The sequence below is a fragment of the Alligator mississippiensis genome, chromosome 2 (assembly GCF_030867095.1).
Source record: "Alligator mississippiensis isolate rAllMis1 chromosome 2, rAllMis1, whole genome shotgun sequence".
In the NCBI taxonomy this organism is placed as follows: Eukaryota; Metazoa; Chordata; order Crocodylia; family Alligatoridae; genus Alligator; species Alligator mississippiensis.
In genome coordinates, this window is record NC_081825.1 from 18,543,979 (window position 1) to 18,555,587 (window position 11,609).

An 11,609-nucleotide genomic window follows, 5' to 3' on the forward strand; every position below is an offset into this window, starting at 1 on the left:
ATTTGTCAGACTTCTGTGCAAGATTCAAGCATGAGCAAGATGGAACCTAGGAGGTGGAAACCAGATATTCCAGTGCATTCTTAACAACATGCAAACACTGTAACCCATTCAGTTCATGTTTGAAACCCTGAAGTTAGTCTGGGTACAGTAGATTTTGGAGGGGAAAATCTAAGGGGGGCAGGGAAATGATGAAACCCAATGCTAGCAATTATCTGTGCCCTCCTTCACACACTGAGGTCAAAGCTGCTGAAGCAAGAAGTCGCGTAAATTAAATGATGCATTAGTGTTCTGGGCACCGAAGTCCCAAGACATGTGGGGCACAAGTAAGGTGAGATCAAAAGGCAAGCAGGAATAGTGAAGAAAACAATTCCTACTCTGGAATATATTTGACACTGAAAGCTTCCATGTTGCAGCTATTCTTTGGACATCTATTTCCATAGCTAATTGTGCCAGACCTTGCACCAACTTGGAAAGCTAATGAGCCCAGTTTCCCAACCTGGTGCGCATCTGAGACTTGGCATCTCTACCTAATTGCTTGTGTCTGCAGTTTAGTTGGAAGAGTAAGTCTCAGTGAGCCGATAGCTGTTCTGTGCTGGAGTATGACCCATTCGACCCCACCACCCACCCAGTTCAGCTCATATGACTAAAATCAGGAAATGCAAGCCAAACTTTTGCCAAACACTCCTTAGTTCCACAAAATGTTACACCGAGTATTTGGAACGTTGGTACAGAAAATTAGGCACCTAACTCCATATTTGGGCACCTACTAATAATGTGCATATAGGTACCTACCTTTAAGGTGCCCTCATTTCAAAGAAAACACTGAGTCAAGCCTGCTGGGAACTTAACATATAGTTTGAAGAAGCCTATGCACTATGCACCATGTACAGTTTATCCCATTAATCTCTCACTAAAAGCGACAAGCCCAACTGGCTTCCACACCAGAGAACCCACACGGAGCCTCACAAGGGTACCGCCACATCCCAGCAGTCATTTTTCCTACAGTCATGTTGTTGCATCAGTGAATCTTTCTCTGGAGCATGTCTAATGCATTCAGTTGCCCTGAAGCCAGGGCTTTACCTGTGTTCACACACCATAAAAAACCCAGTTGTTCTGTGGGAACATCTGCTTGTTTGTGCTACACCCAAGCACCCCACACAGAATTTTTCTGTCTATAAGTTACTTTCTGTCTACTAGTTACTTTTTGCCAACAGCAATACACACCTTACATGCTGAGTAGACTATTTTAACAGGAGGGAAATGCTTTCTGATCTTTTTTTTTTTATTTTTGCTTGCAATGGATTGGGGGAGAGCTAGGCAAACCCCTGCTGTATAATGGGGACCTGTTTGAAAGAGAAAGGGAGCCTGTGTGGCCACGGTTGGGTCACAATGCTTCTCATTCTGTGGAAGTTATTTATTCAGAAGGGAGTTTCTGATCACCTAAGTAATTACCAAGTAAAGGTTACTGTGGGACTTTGTGACTGAGGGTAACTAGATGTCTGCGAGTCTACTTAGTGAGTCATGGGGGTTTTCATAGCCAGGGCAGTGATCTGAATCCAAGCCAGGGCAGAAGAACAGTGAAAGGAAGTCCCATCCGAAAGTCCTGTCTTGGCCTCCAGGAAACAGGCTGCTGATTTAGCACAGCTCCTACTTAACCAGTACAATTGCTAATCCCTGCACTCCTACCCACCCTTGTTGTTGTTTGACTTGGAGAAGTCAAGAACTGAAGGTGAAGACCGCTGAGCCATTCCCGCCAGCTCTGGGGTGAGGCTCACTGGTTGAGCTGGGAGAGAAGCTCGTGTTAGGCCATGCATGGACAAAGCCAGGTGCCAGGATTACATCCTTGGCACTTCTCTGTAAATGCCAAACCCCTGCCTCCCACATTCACAAGCAAGGCCCAAAGGATTATGATGCTATCTTGAGAGACCTGTGGTTTAAAATAATCATAATTTATTTGCTTCCTAGTTTTTTCAGCCTTTAGCATACACTTGGGCCCCCTTTTTTGCATTTCTGTGCAACCATAGGGTCTAGAAACTTGCTCTAAAAAATGAACAAGCACAGCTGAAATTGTTGTATAATGCCAGGACTTCTAGACCTGAGGTTTTAAAAAAAACAACACTATATATGGCAAGATTCATAATAAACCTGCAAGAGCTGGAAATACTGCTTACACTTGCACATAAGATCACTTTGAATTTTTTTGTTAAGGAAAATAAGTATACTCTGTGCCGGATTTAGACGTAAGCTAAGTAACCTTCAGTTTAGGGCCTCACATTATGAGGGACCTCTAAACCAACCCCCAGGCCATGAAGGGTTGTCTGCCGGACCAGAAGTGACTGTGGACCAGCAAACCGCGGCCTTGCAGAGCTGGGGAGAGAGGCCGCAACTCCTCCTGCAGGGCCCGCAGCAGCCACGGTTGGGTTTGGGCCCAACCAGCATATCATAATCTGAGTATACTTCATAGATGAAGCCATTTGTAGGTCAAGCTGGTGGTTCAGTTCTCACCACAGGACCCTCTTCCTTTTGCTCTAATGCTGGGCAGTGTTGCTTATGTTGATCATTTGCAGTTAAAATCCTCAGGATAAGAAGGTATTTCAATAATGTCTTTGCTACAGACTTGATCACAAGACTAATACTTTAAAACCTTGTTGCTAGTCCTACAGGATTTATGACTATGCTTCCCTCTCATCAATCCATTTCAGAGCCTACGCAGAGCTTTTCTTCAGTTCTGCATAAGCCCTTCACTTTGAATTTATGATCGGGGTGTACTCTTGCTCATCAGCAAACAAACATTTCTCTTTTCCATAGGCTGGTTCAGAAGCCCTTTTTTCAAAATGAGTCATTTTACTCTTAATATCGTGCTTTGTATTCCTGGAGTGATCACCCAGACTGGGTAGTGCACCCAGTAGTGAGTAGTGCACAAACACATGCTAGACACTCCTATGTTTGCAATCTAAGTACACAAGACACATATAGGGTGGGGAAGGGAACAAGTACAGAACTGATGTGACTTTCCCAGAACAATAAGGAATACAGTATGGGTCCCCCAACTACCATGCAAGTGTTCTAGCCACTAACCCAAGCTGCCCTTCAGATATTGCACCTCTTTTCCACGTCAACCACTATATTGAGTTCCCCTCTCCCGAACCCCCACACACCGAGTTATTTTTCCCAGAGTTATTATACTAAGTAGAATCATAGAAAATTTAGGTTGTAAGGGACCTCAGGAGGTCATCTACTCCAACCCCCTGCTCAAGGCTGGACCATCCCCAACTAGATCATCCGAACAACAGCTTTGTCTAGCCAGGCCTTAAAAACTCTTAAAGATGGCGATTCCACAACCTCTCTGGGTAATCTGTTCCAGTGCCTTACTACCCTTCTCATGAGAGAGTTTTTTCCTAATATCTAACCTACACTTCCCTTGCTGTAGCTGGAGACCATTGCTTTTGTTCTCTCATCTGCCACCACTGAGAACAGCCCATCTCCATCCTCTTTGCAGTCTCCTTTCGGGTAGCTGAAAGTTGTTATTAAATGCACCATCAGTCTCCTCTTCTCTAGACTAAATAAGCCCAGGTCCCTCAGCCTCTCCTCATAGCCATGTGCTCCAGCTCCCTAAACATTTTTTTTGCCCTCCACTGGACTCTCTCCAATTTGTCCACATCCTTTCTGTACTGGGGGGTGGGGGGGCCTCAAAACTGAACACAGTACACCAGATGTAGCCTCACCAGTGCTGAATAGAGCAGAATAATCATTTCTCTCAATCTACCGATTACTAATGCAGCCCAGTATGCCACTAGCCTTCTTGGCAACAAGGGCACACTGCTGGCTTATATTCAACTTATTGTCCACTTTAGTCCCCAGGTCCTTTTCTGCAAAGCTGCTGCCCAGCCAGTCAGCCCCCAGCCTGTACCGGTGCATGGGATTGTTCTGTCCTAAGTGCAGGACTTTGCACTTGTCCTTATTGAAACTCATGAGCTTTCTTATGGTCCAATTTTCCAATTTCTCTAGGTCTCTCTGAATCCTAGTCCTGCCCTTCTAGCATATCTACTACACCACCCAGCTTGATGTCACCTGCAAACTTGCTGAGGGTGCACTCCATCTCATCTCCCCAGTCATTGATGAAAATATTGAACAAAACCAGCCTCAGGACCAACCCCTGGGGCACTCCACTTCATACTGGCTGCCAACCTGATATCATGCCATTTGCCTATCAGCCTCTGATCCCAATGGTCCAGCCAGTTTTCTATCTACCTTAGAGACCATTCTTCCAACCCATACTTCCGTAGCTTGCTTACGAGAATGTTGCTGAAGTCAAGAAATATGAATGTTGCCTTGCTAAAGTCAAGGTATATCACATCTACTGGCCTCCCCGCAGCCCCAGTGCCAGTACTGTGGTGGTAGGTGAAAGAGGCCATTTGTAAAAGCCAGCCAGCTCTGAACAACTCTTGCACAAGATTTACCAGATGATGTAACCTTACTTACACTACACAACACCAGGAAGGTTTGATGGATGAAGTTTCTGTAAAACCTGTTAGAACTGCAGCGATGTGCCTCTTCATTTGGCTTGTATAATTTCAATTAATCCCCCCTGATTTAATCTCTCCCGATTGTGCCATATGTTTTTATTGTAATTTGCCTCCAGTCACTTAACAATTAGCACACGGTGCATAAGTGCTGTCAGGAGCTTAGGCCTCACAGGATGCTCCCTGCTCATTGTTTCATTGTCTTCACCTCCTGAGACATCCCTGGTGACTGCCAGAAGCTGAGTGAGGGAAACCCTATTCAATCATCCACATGGCTACTTTTTTCTGTTTCTCTATCTTTTCTTATCAGCAGCACTTTTGTCCACGATCGTTAGAAGTGGGGCCTCAGCTACACCTGGTTCCTTCTCCCATCACTGGGAAGCGGCCCAAATGCATTCAATATAGTCTCTAGCATCTCCATGAGGCTCCATGGAGAAGATGGATTTGAAGGGCATAAAGCACACTCTACAAAGCAATGCTTCTCAGCTGTTTTAGACTCAAGGCAGCCCTCATTAGACTTCATACCCCTTCCATAACTTGTGTGAATTGAGCAGGACCTCACTTAATAGACCAGAATCATAGAAAACCATAGAATCATAGAAAATTAGGCTTGGAAGGGGCATCAGGAGGTCATCTAGTCCAGTGGTTCTCAACCTTTTTTATACCAGGAACCATTTATAAACATTGACAGCTAGTCCCGACCCAGTGCCCTTCACTCCTGACCCGCTGCCCCCCCCCCGGGAATATGCATCATGTTAGAAAGCACATTAGTGGGCATGTCTGAACTCGCACCATGTTAAATGTCATTTTGCCTGACCTGTTCTTGTCTGTACTAAGGGCAAAACGGTGTTTGATGCTGTGCTTGGGTTGATTAGCTCTTTCTAACAAGAGGCACTTTCCCAGCAGTAAAAGAATCCATAGTCTGGATGGAAAGCGTGGTTAACACATTCACCCTCCACCCGAAGAGTATACTAAACTCCCAGATTAACCAGCTGGATGACAATGCTGCTCAAGTTGCTTCTTTTCTACAACCCAAGATAGTTTGTGACCTCTCTGTGTCCCCAGCTCTGGCTTATACTGGACAGTTTTGCCAGCAGGATTTCAAGGGGGAGGGGGAAGGGGGAGAATACGTCCCCACTCAGTTCTGCTTGAACACCTTTTCTTTTTGTCAGCAGAGCTTCTCTCATAGCAGAAACGCTCTGCCTTCTGGCTATCAGCTGGCAGAAGCCAGGTGTGTAGACAAGCCTGCCACGGTCCCTTCAGCAGCTGATGTCTTCATAGCAGTGCAGCAGTGGAAGTCTGTAAAGGGAAAAGCCAGTGTTTCCCACGTTTTTCTCCTTTAAATGTTCTATTCGATTTCTAAAACTTCTCCATTTTTAAAGTTTGTTGATCCATTTTAAAGTTTGTCCACAATGCTTTCATATATTCTTGCAACCCACTCTTCAGTCACAACCCACGGGTTGAGAAACACTGATCTAGTCCAATCCCCTGCTCAAAGCAGGACCATCCCCAACTAAATCATCCCAGCCAAGGCTTTCTCTAGTTGGGTCTTAAAAACTTCCAAGGATGGAGACTACATAACCTCTCTAGGTAGCCTGTTACAGTGCTTGACTACCCTCCTAGTGAGAAAGATTTTCCTACTATCTAACCTAAACCTCCCTTGCTGCAATTTGAGACTGTTGCTCTTTGTTCTGTCACCTACTGCCACTGAGAACAGTCTAGCTCCAGTTCAAACTCTACCTTACATATTACTGTGCTTATCTCCTTGCAGAGGGACCAGGCAGGAAGAGCAGTGTAACAATCAGCCAGGCATAAGTCTGAGCCTCTGCTTATCTACTTATTCTTCACACCTCGTGTCACCCTTGCCTAATCTGAAATGGATTGACCAGAGGTGTCAAAGACAAGGCCTGTCCGCAGGTTGGAACTGGACCATCAGGCCCTGTCATCTAGCCTCTGGTGCTGTCCATGGGTCTCGGACTGGAACAGCATGCCCCATGCAGTGCACCCCTGACTAGCTCTGCATGCTGCACGTGGTGCGTGGGACCAGACCAAGGCAAGCTGCATGCAGCTGAACAGGGCCAGTCTGGCATGTGCTGTACATGGGGTGGAGGCGATGCATGGGGACAGGCCAAGGTGCCCACTGTATATGATGCCCAGGCCTGCCTAGCCCCATGCACTGGATCTGGCCCACAGACCAGCTCCATACTACTCAACCAGTCCACAGGGCCTGGTGAGTTTGATGCCCCTGCTTCAAAGGATGTTGCAGGGTGCTCTGGCACCGTGGCTGAGAGTCACTGCTTTGAAGACATCAGCTGCTGAAGGGACCGTGGCAGGCTTGTCTACACAGCTGGCTTCTGCCAGCTGATGGCCAGAAGGCAGAGCGTTTCTGCTATGAGACAAGCTCTGCTGACAAAAAGAAAAGGTGATCAAGCAGAACTAAGTGGAGACATATTCTCCCCCTTCCCCCACCCCCTTGAAATCCTGCTGGCAAAACTGTCCTGTATAAACCAGACAATTTGAGCAGGATTGTCATCCAGCTGATTAATCTGGGAGCTCAATACACTCTTCGGGGGGGGGGGGGTGAATGGGTTAACCACTCTTTCCATCCAGACTATGGATTTTTTCACTGCTGCAAAAGTGCCTCTTGTTAGAAGGAGCTAATCAACCCAAGCACAGCATCAAACACTGCTTTGCCCTTAGTACAGACAAGGACAGGTCAGGCCACTGTGGCGTTTAACATGGTGCTAGTTCAGACATGCCTGCTAATGTGCTTTCGAACGTGATGCATTTTCCCGGCACAGGCAAGCTGTAGCAGAAGAACCGGCTTCAGTGGGAGCTAAGTTAGACTCTCGCAAGCTTGTTGTGTTACCACACCACCTGTAATGCAGGAAGGCCAAGAGCCACCCGGGCTGACCCTTGTGGGAGCCGTGGGGAATGGGCAACTTATAGGAACAGGCCCCAAAAACACTTACAACTGCTACAGATGTCAAGGTGGGTTCTGTGCATACAGATGAGGCTGACTGTGCCCAGACATACAGACTTAGCCATCATAGGTGATTTCAGCATGTTCCTGGAAAGGCGTGTGTTGGTCCCAGTGTAAGGACTCGACGAGCAATAGCTCCCCTTTCATCCCCACGGTGTGGATGCCTTTAAAAATGTTATGTATAAGTTGTTACATATGCCTCGGGCTTGCAGAACTGTAGACAAAGGACAGCTCTCTGAAAAAACAAGATTATCGTTCTAGAAGCTTAACGCCTTGGTCTATTGGCTCTGAGACAGACATTGCCAAATTTGAACCACATCAGTTAAGTCTGATACCACAGTCAACCAGGTTTATCTCAAACTGATTTCAGCCATTTTGAAACTGGTTGATGTGCACTGAATGTCTGTTCTGATACAGGTTTAAACCAGTTTCTGATCACTTAAATAGGTTTGTGTGTAATGTCTGTCCCTAAGAACAACACATGGTACCAGGAGTGGGGTGAGAAAGATAGAAAAATGGAGCACCTCTGAATTACAGAGGAGTTAGAGCTGTCCAGCAATGCAGCAGAAAACTGGAATAATTTAAGCAGAGCTTCACCATACACATAACAACCAGTGGAGCTACAGAGAAGGAAGATCTACTCAAGGTAGCTATTTTTTTAAATATAACAGGCCCAGAATCTCTGTCTCTTTATAATAGCCCACAACTGTCAGCAACAGAACAGAAAAGCTATGGCACAGTAATAAAAACGTTTGAGGAATATTGTATACCCAAACAAAATGAAACCTTTGAACGGTATAATTTCCACATGAGACAGCAGAAAGAATGTGAGACAACAGAGGAGTTTACCAAAGAGCTCAAACTGCTGAGCTAGACATGCAACTTTGGACACCTAAAAGAGTCCATGATCAGAGACCAAATATTATTAGATATAAGGGATACAAGCCTCAAGGAAAGCTGCTAGAGGATCCTGAGCTTAATTTGGAAAAGGCAGTTAGAATGTGCCAAGTGGCTGAGATAACAAATGCCAGGCTGCAGAAGCTGGAGGAAAAATCAGAACAAGCTGAACTAGGCAGAATTACAAGACTGAAAAAACCTAAGGCAACACACCAACATTACAGAACGGAGGACCTCACTATGAAGCAGGCAAGAGGAAGCCAAAGAGAATTGGTTGAAGAAACAATGGTCAACTGCAGCTGCTATGGGGGTTACCACAAACCCACACAATGTCCTGCATTTGGTAAGCGCTGCAACAAATGCAAATGATTCAATCACTTTGCAAGAGTGCAAAAAGGAGCAGGCTGCACCACACAAGGAACAGCAGATGCATGCTCTTCGCAACAAGGATAAGGAAGAATTCCTCATTGGCACAACGCAAGAAGTAGTTAATTTTTCTGAGGATTAGACAATCACCCTGGACACCAATAGACTAATGGTAACTTTTAAATTAGATACAGGTGCACAGGTCAATGTAATACCAGAATACCTTATTCAAAAAATGAAAACTAAACCTGTATACTATCAGAACAAGAAAGTGAGACTTCGATCATATAATGGGGAACATGATTGCAACCAAGGGTGTCTGTGCACTGCATGTTAGACACAAGGGTAATACAGTAATAATTCAGTTTGCAACAGTCCAGGGAAAGGTAGTGCCAATTATTGGGTTTCAAATATATAAAACTAGGTTTGATTAAGAAAATGGATGCCACTGAGGGACTAGAAAGTAAGACCACAGAAGAAGAGTTTTATGATGTGTTTCAAGACATAGGGAAACTGTCAACTGAGTACAAGATAGAATTAAGAGAACCAAATACTCCCACCATACATGCTCCAAGATATGTTCCCCTGTACTAAAGGAGAAACTGAAAAAGGAATTAGATAGATTAGTTATCATGGACATAATAGAAAAAATAGAGTAACCAACTGCTTGGGTTCATTCACTGGTCACAATAGGAAAAAAAAGATGGATCCTTGAGATTGTGTCTGGATCCTAAGCAAATGAACAGGTACATCAAAAGGGAACATTTTCCCATTCCCACCAGGGAAGGGGTTTTTGGCAACATGGCAGAAGCTAAATATTTTTCCAATTTGGATGCCTCTTCTGGTTTTTGACAAGTTCCCCTAGAAAAGAATAGCATGAGATTATGTACCTTCAATATGCCCTTCAAAAGGTATTACTTCCATAGGCTGCCTTTTGGACTGTGTTCTGCATCTGACGTATTTCATAGAAAGGTGCAACAATTTTTTGAAGGTCGTGATGGAACTATGCTTTATATTGATGATGTATTAGCACAGGGAAGTACTATGGAAGAACATGACTTGAGGCTAAGAAAGGCACTAGGAAGAGCTTGCAGAGCAGGTTTGAAACTGAACAAACAAAAATGCAAATTCAGGGTCAAAGAAATATCTGGGAGAAAAGCTTTCTGAAAAAGAGGTGCAAATCAATCTTGCAAGGGTTAAAGTCATTACAAACACCCCCTACAGATAAGGAAGGGATGTAAAGACTACAGGGAATGATCCATTTTGTAGGGAAATAACTACCAAACTTAGCAGAGCAGATCCAAATCCTTAGCACACTCTTTCAAAAGAATACTCAGTGGATATGGGAACACGAAGATGAAGATGAATTTAAAAACTTGAAGGAAAAAATAATGAAACCTCAGGGACTAAAATACTATTTAAAGACCCATTAAATTGTCAACAGATGCTTCCAAAGAAAGCATTGGAGCAGCTTTGCTTCAAAAACATGGGGATAGCTGGAGGCCAGCGGCATATGCATCTCGGGCACTCTAAATCAGAGTATCTATATGCACAAATTGAGAAAGAAAGTTTAGCTCTGGTATATGGCTGTAAGAAATTTCATATATTCATCTATGGGAAGCCTGTGATACCTGAAACTGGTTGTAAACCTTTGGTAACCATAGGAAAGAAAGGGTTAGCAGACATGCCCCCAATTTACAGAGACTTTTCTTTCAACTGCAAATGTATGATCTAAGCAATCAGGACTCATGGTAGAGATGATTTTTTTTATTAGACCAACCAGATTTGAAAAAAAAGAATCTTTAATTGCAGGTGTTTGGGCACCATATCTCTGTTGTGCAGTTGTGGTAACTCCCTGGAACCCCTGTCACAGTACCATTTTTGTTTGAGTTTGTTGCATTGTTTTAATGTTTTCACGTCTTGCTTTTCATTCTGATGAGCATCATCCACAAAATTTGGCAGCCTGCTTTTGAGTTTCTTGTTAAACAGCATTTCTGCTGGGGACAATCCATGTTTTATGAGTGTTGCCCTGTAATTTAAGAGTGACAGGTAAACATTGGTGTGTGAATCTGTAGCTTTTTTCAACAATTTCTTCACTATTTCTACTTCATTTTCAACCAGATCATTGGACTGTGGGTATTTAGGAATTGAAGTATTGTGACAGATTCCATATTTGTTTGCACCCTCTTTGAACTCAAGACAGTTGTACTGAGGTCTGTTGTCTGTTCTCACAATGTCTCAATGTCTAGCAAAAATCGATTTCATGCAAGTTATGGCATGGTTTGCCACTGTGCTTTTGAGCAATGCAATTTCAGGATAGTAAGAATAATAATCCAACACTAACACATAATTTTTTCCTGCATGTATGAATAAATCAATGCCCATTTGATACCACGGAGCTACAGGCTCCTCCATGACCATTATGGGCTCTTTTCTTTGAGCTGATCTGTATTTTAGGCACATTGCACAAGCCTTTACAGTGTCTTCTATGTCATTATTTATATTGGGCTAATATAGAGCACTCCGTGCTCTCCTGTTGCATTTTTCAGTGCCTAGATGCCCCTCATGTATTCTGTTTAACATGTCTTTCTTTAGCACTGCTGGAACAACAAGTTGTGAGCCTTTGACCAAAATGCCATCCAGTACTGACAGCTCTTCCTTGAACTGAGAGTAGGGGCTAGGTATATGTTTTCCAGGCCAATCAGCACAAATAGCTGTTACCACTTTTTGCAATGTGATGTCCTGAACAGTAGCTTCTGCAATTAGTGCCCACATTTTATCTGTGACAGGAATCACCCTTTTAATTAGATAAACATGTACTATGTCAGAGGCTGGATTTC